We start from the raw sequence: 7,936 nt of genomic DNA, 5'->3' as shown, positions 1-7,936 counted from the left end.
GTCAAGTGAGACTCTTTTAGATTTGCCTGAAAACGAGCACAAAGCCCTACACTGAAAACAATGTCAGGTCTGCTGGCAGTAAGATACAAGAGTGAACCAATCATACCCCTATACAACTTTTGATCAACTGATGAACCTGGTTCATCAACATCTAATTTAGTGGCAGTTGCAATGGGTGTGTCTATTTCTTTAGATTCCTCCATTTTAAACTTTTTGATTAGCTCTTTTGTATACTTCTGCTGATGGATCATGGTTCCATTTGGACTTTGTTTGATCTGCAAGCCTAAGAAGAAGTTAAGCTCACCCATTGATTATTGCGCAGCGAACTCAACCTTAGGAAGAGTGGGCGCTAATACTTTTACCCAATAGTGGTATCGGGGTCAATTTTCACAGGGAGCTAGAAAGGGAGTTGGATATTTGCTTAGCCTAGAAATACGTGTTTGCTTCTAATTGATCTTCTATCATTTTTGGGTTTTTATGGTTATCAACTACAATTTAACAACTACTAATTATAACCAAATTATGCTAAGATATTAATTCTAGGTTGTTTGCAAGATAGAGAAAGGCACTAGGATCGTGGCATTTACCTAGGTGGTCAACTAACGGGTAGAGATTCCTAATACAAGAATGGTGATTATGGGGCTTATGCTATAACCGTTGCACGATTGCACTCACTCTCACACCTCTCGGTAGAAAGAGTGATTTTGCCCAATTGACTCTCTCGAGACCAATTGGGTAGGCTAACAAGCCAAGCAACTTATGGTTCAAGTTGGGTAATTACTCTCTCGAGGTTTTACCCGTTAATTGGGACTACCATTCTCATGGGTCCATCCCAATTCCTTGTTGGGTTAATTTTGGAGTCATGGACACTCTTTCTCAAGAAGATTCAAGACTCACTAAGCTAGACTTAGTGTTTGCAACTACCAAATCCTAGTTAAAACATAAAATTAACCCAAATATCAAACACCCAACATCATTCAAGCATTAAACAATCACACCCATTAATTAACCACACTGAGTTGAGCCACAACCCTAGCTAATGGGTTTAGCTAGCCATAATAGCAACAGAAATTGAAGAAGTAGTAGATAAAATCAACATATTAATTAACTAAAATGTTAATCTACAAAAATCCACGATAAAACAAGATGAAAATGCCCAAAATAGGCTAAAACTTAAGTCTCACGAGTGCTGCTGCTATCTGATATCTAAAACTTGACCTAGAAATAATAGAATATTCTATTTATACTATGCCAGAAAAACTGGACAAAAATACCCCTACGGGGCTGGCGCGGACCGTGCAGAAATGCAGCGCGGCTGCGTAGGGGTCTTGGCCTTCGATCATTCACTACTGAAGCTAGGGACGCGGACCGCACAAAAAAGGTAGCGCGGCCGCGCAGGCTAATGGGAGCGGACCGCACAACAATGGAGCGCGACCGCGTGGACACCAGTGCTGACCGCGTAGAAAAGAGCGCTGACCGCGCATGGAAACCCCTGAAATAGATGCTCTCTGAATCTCCTAGCGCGGCCGCGCAGCAAATCAGTGCGGTCCGCGCTAGGTCCTTTTGTCCCTACTTCAATGATTATTGACACTTGAGCAGATTCCACTCCGTTTCAAGCTGATTTTTGACTTTCGTCATCTTGTCGCTCAAACCTGCAATCAAGCGCACTTTGTAAGCATTCTGGATCAATTTTATGACAATTCACACATAAAGCATAGGCAAGTATGGGCATAAAACGTGTTAAAATCACAGTTATCAACTCCCCCAAACTTAAAGCTTTGCTTGTCCTCAAGCAACTAAAAGAAGACCTACCCCTAAAAGGAAACATCCAAGTAATTCCAGCTTATCCTAGGGAAGCCTCATCATGCATCAATTGGGACTAACAATTGCCCTCAATACGAATGCATCATTAACACCTTTTTAGTCTTTTAAGAACTATGGATCGAATGTGACACGAGAGCATCAAGGGTTGACTCATTTCATCAAGGCGCTTTTCTCAAATACCTTGGTCTTTGTGGAACCCAAACTCACACATCCTCAACTCTCCCTAAGCGAACCTCACTTTTTAGAGTAATGACACACAACCCGAGGTTGATGGATTTTTCACTCATTTCTCTCACAAAGAAGGTCATATGTTCAGCTTTAGGTACCATATGCTTGCCCCTTATGTAAGTATCCACTAATGTAGGCTTCCCTCAACTCAAGATCATATAGGGCTTTTGAGGAGTCATTGTGAAGGCTTTTGGGTGAAGGTAGGACATGTTTTTGTTCATTTAGGTTCAATCTTCCCTTTAGCACTTCTTTTAATTCATTATGGCATACTTTTTTGACTCATTTGAGTATTTCAATTCTTTCAAGGGGTTAGAGAGACACATTGTCACTCCTTCTTTTGCAATTCAAACCTTTCTCCTTTTTCTACTTTTACACAACCTTTTTCACTTTGCTTTCTTTGAATCCCCTTTTCCGGTTCTTATTCACTTTTGTATTTCTTTTTGTCTTTTTCTCTTTTTCATTGCCTCCTTTTTCTTTTTTTTGCTTTTGTGCCTCTTTACCGCATTGAAGCCTTTATTGTCTCAACCCCCCAAACTTAGGTATTTGCCATTGCTCAAGGGAAGATTTGGGTGCCAAGAGAGGGTCTCATTGAGAACGGGTATAGGCTTGTAGCATTGGTTCATGAAAGAAGAAGGTTTAAGGCTCAAAACGGTTGAACTAGGGATCATTTCATTGGTAGGTCATGGAAATTGTTCAAATTTGGAAGTTCGGACCAAGGAGGGCCTATATTCACTTCTCAAGTCAAGTTTCACCTATGATTTCGCCTCAACGAACATTCAGGGCTTGGAGCTTAGACTCACAATTCAAATTCTCACCACACACACTCAGGGATTGCTAAAGACATCGAGTTGAGGTCCCACAACGACCTTAGTTCCAATTCAAGTGCACAATGGCCCCACACGACCATATGATGATTGTTTGGTCAACACAAGAGTCTCAAGGCCACAATTTTCACCATCCTAAACACAACATTATGTCTTTGACCATGGGATCAAAGGCAAATGTGTTAGGCCCAAGTGAAGCTTGCCTGAGGTCCTCTTAACTACAAAATATTGAAAATCAAAAGAAGAAAAATCAAAAACGGACTCAAACCCTTAAGAAGGTTGTCACGCCATCTATCATTGGGAAGAGCCACCCGGTTCGCACAACACACTACCCTTGGAAAGAACCGTGGAATTAAGAAAACCAAGGGCTTATTGAAAACACTAAAACCAAAACAAAAGGCTACGAGCCTCACTACTAGGCTGAAAACGAAAAATTTAAATGAAAATAGAGAAACCGAATGAATATGTACAATAGGGAGTAGAATATACAACGAGGTGAATATATACATAAGAGTCTAAAAGTAGCCAAAGTTAAAAGTTATATACAGGCCAACTATTTAAAAATCAAAGACAATCCAAAACATAGACTAGAAATGAAATAAATATATACAGTCATCCAATGTATCAGAATCAAAATGGTAGGGCGCACCCCCACGAATAAAAGCTGGCATTGTCCCCAATACTACCAAGATAAGCTCAAAAATAGAGTAAAAGGATATAGAGAGGCCCCTCAAGCCTAGTCCACATGTGTGGGGTCTCCTGTCGTCCCTGGATCCTCTGTAGTAGTCGGGACCTCAGACTGGTCTCCGACCTGATGCTGTTGTGCTGCTGGGACATGAGCTGGATCAAGGACAGGCTGAACCACCGGTAGAACACTAGATGTACCCTCATGAACCTGGGCCACCTCTATCACAACTCCCTCAGTGCTAGGGAGTTTCCTCTTCTTCCTCGGCCTGGGAGTCTCCTCCTGCTGTGGTTGAATTGCTGCTGGATCTACAGTTGGCTCCCCGAAAAGTAAGTCAAGTGGCATCTGATCCGCCAAAAGCTTATCCACATCCTCCCTCAACTTCATTACTGACTCCTTGGAGGCCTTTTGCTTCCTCAATTTCCTGTGCTCCCTAGCTAGTTTACCCAGTGTTGTGATGTGCGCTCCAACTGCCTTAGCCAAGGCATTCTGTGTCTCCATCATCTTTTCCTGGTTGTCCAGGATCTTCTTCAGTGTCTCCTCAATAGAAGGAGGAATCTCAACTGTGGAAGGGGCTGACTGTGCCTGAACTACAGTGGCCAAGTTTGACAACTTGGATGTCGCAGCTGACATCCAGTTGTTCAAACTGGCTAGAGACTGAGCAAGCTGGTGGGCAGTGAACCTGTGAGTCTTCGATGAAGGGACATCTGGGTCTGCTGCAGTAGATGGACCAGCAATAGAAGAAGGGCCCTGAGGCAATGTCTCACTGGTAGCAGGGATGGTGGAAGGCTCAGTGGACTGCTCAATAACCGCTGGCTCCTCAGACTGGCCAGGTGCGGTGGAAGTGGATGCCTGAGGCTTTTTGGACCTCTTTGGGTTGTCGGGACCCAACTGACTGTACCATGAGTAAGGGGCCACTGGATCTACCTGGACATCAAATCTCTTCTTCTTTACCTTCATTTCTCTGAAGTACAGGGAAAGAGTGTTCGGGAAGGGGTAGTTTGTGTTGGTCTCCTGCCCTACCGTAGAAATCACTCTTGACATGATGTTGCCCACATTCAGAGGAAAACCAGCCATAATAGAAGCCACTAACACTGCACGAGGAATAGGAACTGTGTGATCATGAGTTGACGGGTCAAGCCTACTACACACGAAGGTCAACCACCCCTTTGCTTCAAAACTGAACGTGTTTCTCAGAATCTTCTCGCCTGCTTTCAACCAAAGTGGGACAGTGCCCGGGGCTGCCAAGTGCTGGGCCAACCACGGGCGAACCTCTTCTTTCATTGCCAGGTTTTCTAAGTATTGGGTTTCGTCCTCTTCGTTGAACCCCAAAAATTCGTTCAGAGACTTCCCATCAAACATCACCACTTTGTCCCTCACTTGTGTCACCTTTGAATCTTTCACTACATGATAAACATTACAGTAAAATTCTTTCACCATATGTTCATTTGCGACTATGCAACGTTCCTTGAAGAACCCCCAACCCTCTCTAGTACGGAATTGTGCTTGCACATGTGGGTTTAGAGGAAGAAGATCAGAATCAATAAATTGCCTCTTCGGAATCAATTTTCTTTTGGGCCACCACTCTCAAAATCTGTGGAAGGCTATTTCACTTACAAATCTATCAGCCCATGCTTCCGGTTTTCTTGTTCTCTCAACACCACCAACTTGGGGCTCACCCCCCTCGCCGTATCCTGCACTCTCCCTAGATAATGAAGCTGTGGGGGAGGTGGAGTATTGTGCCTCACTTCTATCTTCGGACTCATCAGACGAGTCCAAAACTACATTCACCGGTTTTTTGAGGCTTTTATCAGCTGGTCCCTTGGAGGTAGGTGAAGCTGAGGGAGAGTCATGCAATTGGAGCGAGAGAGACATGTGAGTTGGAAAAGATTCAGAAGTAATACTCCGGGATGGGGCATACTCACTCCCAGAAGAGTGGGAGGCAGCTCTATGAGCTTCCCGTATTATCTTGCGGGTCTTTTTTATATTCTCCCGAGTCTGGGGAGTGAGTTTAACAACCCGCTTTCCTTTTCCCCCTCGGGAGGAGCCACCCCTCTCGGGTTGTTGTTCTTTTCCTCCTAGTTGCTTTACCATGATCTGCAAAGAAAAAGTCTAACATTGTTAGTTGAAGCATATGCAGTGAATTGGATGGTACAGGTGAAAGCATGGTTTAGAAACAGGGGTGCAGAATAAAAGGGGCGCGGACCGCGCAAAAGAGCCACGCGGACGCGCTGGGCAGCGCGGGCCGCGCAAAACTGGAGCGCGGACCGCGCTTAAGATATTCCAGAGACACCACTCTCTGAATCTCACCGACGCGGTCCGCACTGTTTTGGACCGCGGCCGCGCTAGACTGGCGCGGACCGCGCAGAAATGACGCGCGGCCGCGTAGGGCAGCCAATGAACTGAGTACAGGGATTTTCATTTAAGTCCAATTTATTTGCTCAAATTATGGGTCCTAGTTGTCCCTACTCAGTTACTAATCAAGAAATCATGCCCATTGTTTCACATGAACACACAAAATCTATCCTAACAGGTAAAACTAAGAGAGAAAGAAGAAAATAAGAAGTTATACTAACAGGAAGAAAAATAAAATAAAATAAACTATGCTATGAATGATATTAGTGAGGAATGTTACCAGGGGTTGTGAAAGTGTTAACTACTTGAAGCAAGTTGTTGTTTTGATGCACAGTGAAAAAATGAGAGCTCAGGTAGAAAATTGGCGAAAAGGTTAAAATGAAGCCTAGGGTCTCTATTTATAGAAAAAATTGTGGGACCCATTACTTACCCACCAGCGCGGCCGCGCAGAAATGGCCGCGGACCGCGCTGGATTTCCAGCACCCTTAATTGCCTGAACAACCCACGCGGACCATACTATTTTGATGCGCGGCCGCGTGGGAAACTTCAGAGAGTATGCATTTTGGGCTTCTCACGCGCGGACCGCACAAAAATGTCACGCGGACCGCGCAGAAAACTTCAGAGACTCAGCTTCCATTTTACCAGCCTGCGCGGACCGCACTGCTTTGGTGCGCGGCCGCGTAAGCAACCGCGTAAGCAAACTTCAGAGACCTCAAGATTTTTGCTACTTTTGCCCTGCACTGGTTCAACATCAACCCTGCAACATCTCACAAACCATGAGTTGAAAAATCCTAATCTACAACGGAAAAATAAAAAGAAAGAAAAAGACATGGGTTGCCTCCCAAGAAGCGCCTGATTTAACGTCGCGGCACGACGCATTTTACCACAATATCACTTCAAATGAAGGAGTGCCACCACGTGGCTGTCATCAATTATCCCCAAGTAACGCTTCACACGATGCCCATTGACTCGGAAAACTTCACCATTTTTGTTTTTTCGATCAATAGCACCAAATGGGGTCACCCCAACAACTTCAAATGGACCACTCCACCTAGACTTGAGCTTTCCCGGGAATAACCTCAACCGGGAGTTGAATAGAAGAACCATGTCACCCACCTTGAATTCTTTACCCCTAGCATACTTGTCATGGAGGTACTTCATCTTGTCCTTGTACAAATACGAGCTGGAGTAAGCATGAAATCTAAAGTCATCAAGCTCATTCAATTGCTCCACTCGGAGATTTGCTGCAACATCCCATTCCAAGTTCAACTTCCTCAATGCCCACATAGCCTTGTGTTCAAGTTCCACTGGAAGATGGCAAGCTTTACCAAACACCAACCGATACGGAGACATACCAATTGGAGTCTTGTAAGCCGTCCAATAAGCCCAAAGAGCATCATCCAATTTCTTCGACCAATCGGTCCTATTAGCATTCACCGTTTTGGACAGAATACTCTTTATCTCCCGATTTGAGACTTCCACTTGTCCACTAGCTTGTGGATGATAGGGGGTGGTCACTTTGTGATTAACTCCATACTTAGCAAGCAATGAATCAAAAGCCTTGTTGCAAAAATGGGACCCCCCATCACTAATAATGGCCCGAGGAGTACCAAATCTTGTAAAGATACTCTTTTTCAAAAATGCTACGACACTTCGGGCTTCATTGTTGGGAAGAGCCACGGCTTCCACCCATTTTGAAACATAGTCCACCGCCACGAGAATGTAAGTATTACCACAGGAGCTCACGAACGGACCCATGAAATCGATGCCCCAAACATAAAAAATATCCACCTCAAGAATTGTATTGAGGGGCATCTCATCCTTCTTGGAAATACCGCCGGCTCTTTGACATGCATCACATCTCTTCACCAATTCACTAGCATCCTTGAACAACGTGGGCCAATAGAAGCCACAACTCAAAACTTTTGAGGCTGTCCTCACCCCCCCCCCCCCGTGATGACCACCATAGGGAGAAGAGTGACAAGCCTCCAATATGCTCATTTGTTCACTTTCCGGTACA

This window comes from Nicotiana attenuata, unplaced genomic scaffold (assembly GCF_001879085.1).
Source record: "Nicotiana attenuata strain UT unplaced genomic scaffold, NIATTr2, whole genome shotgun sequence".
In the NCBI taxonomy this organism is placed as follows: Eukaryota; Viridiplantae; Streptophyta; class Magnoliopsida; order Solanales; family Solanaceae; genus Nicotiana; species Nicotiana attenuata.
Note: the sequence above shows the minus strand (reverse complement) of the source record.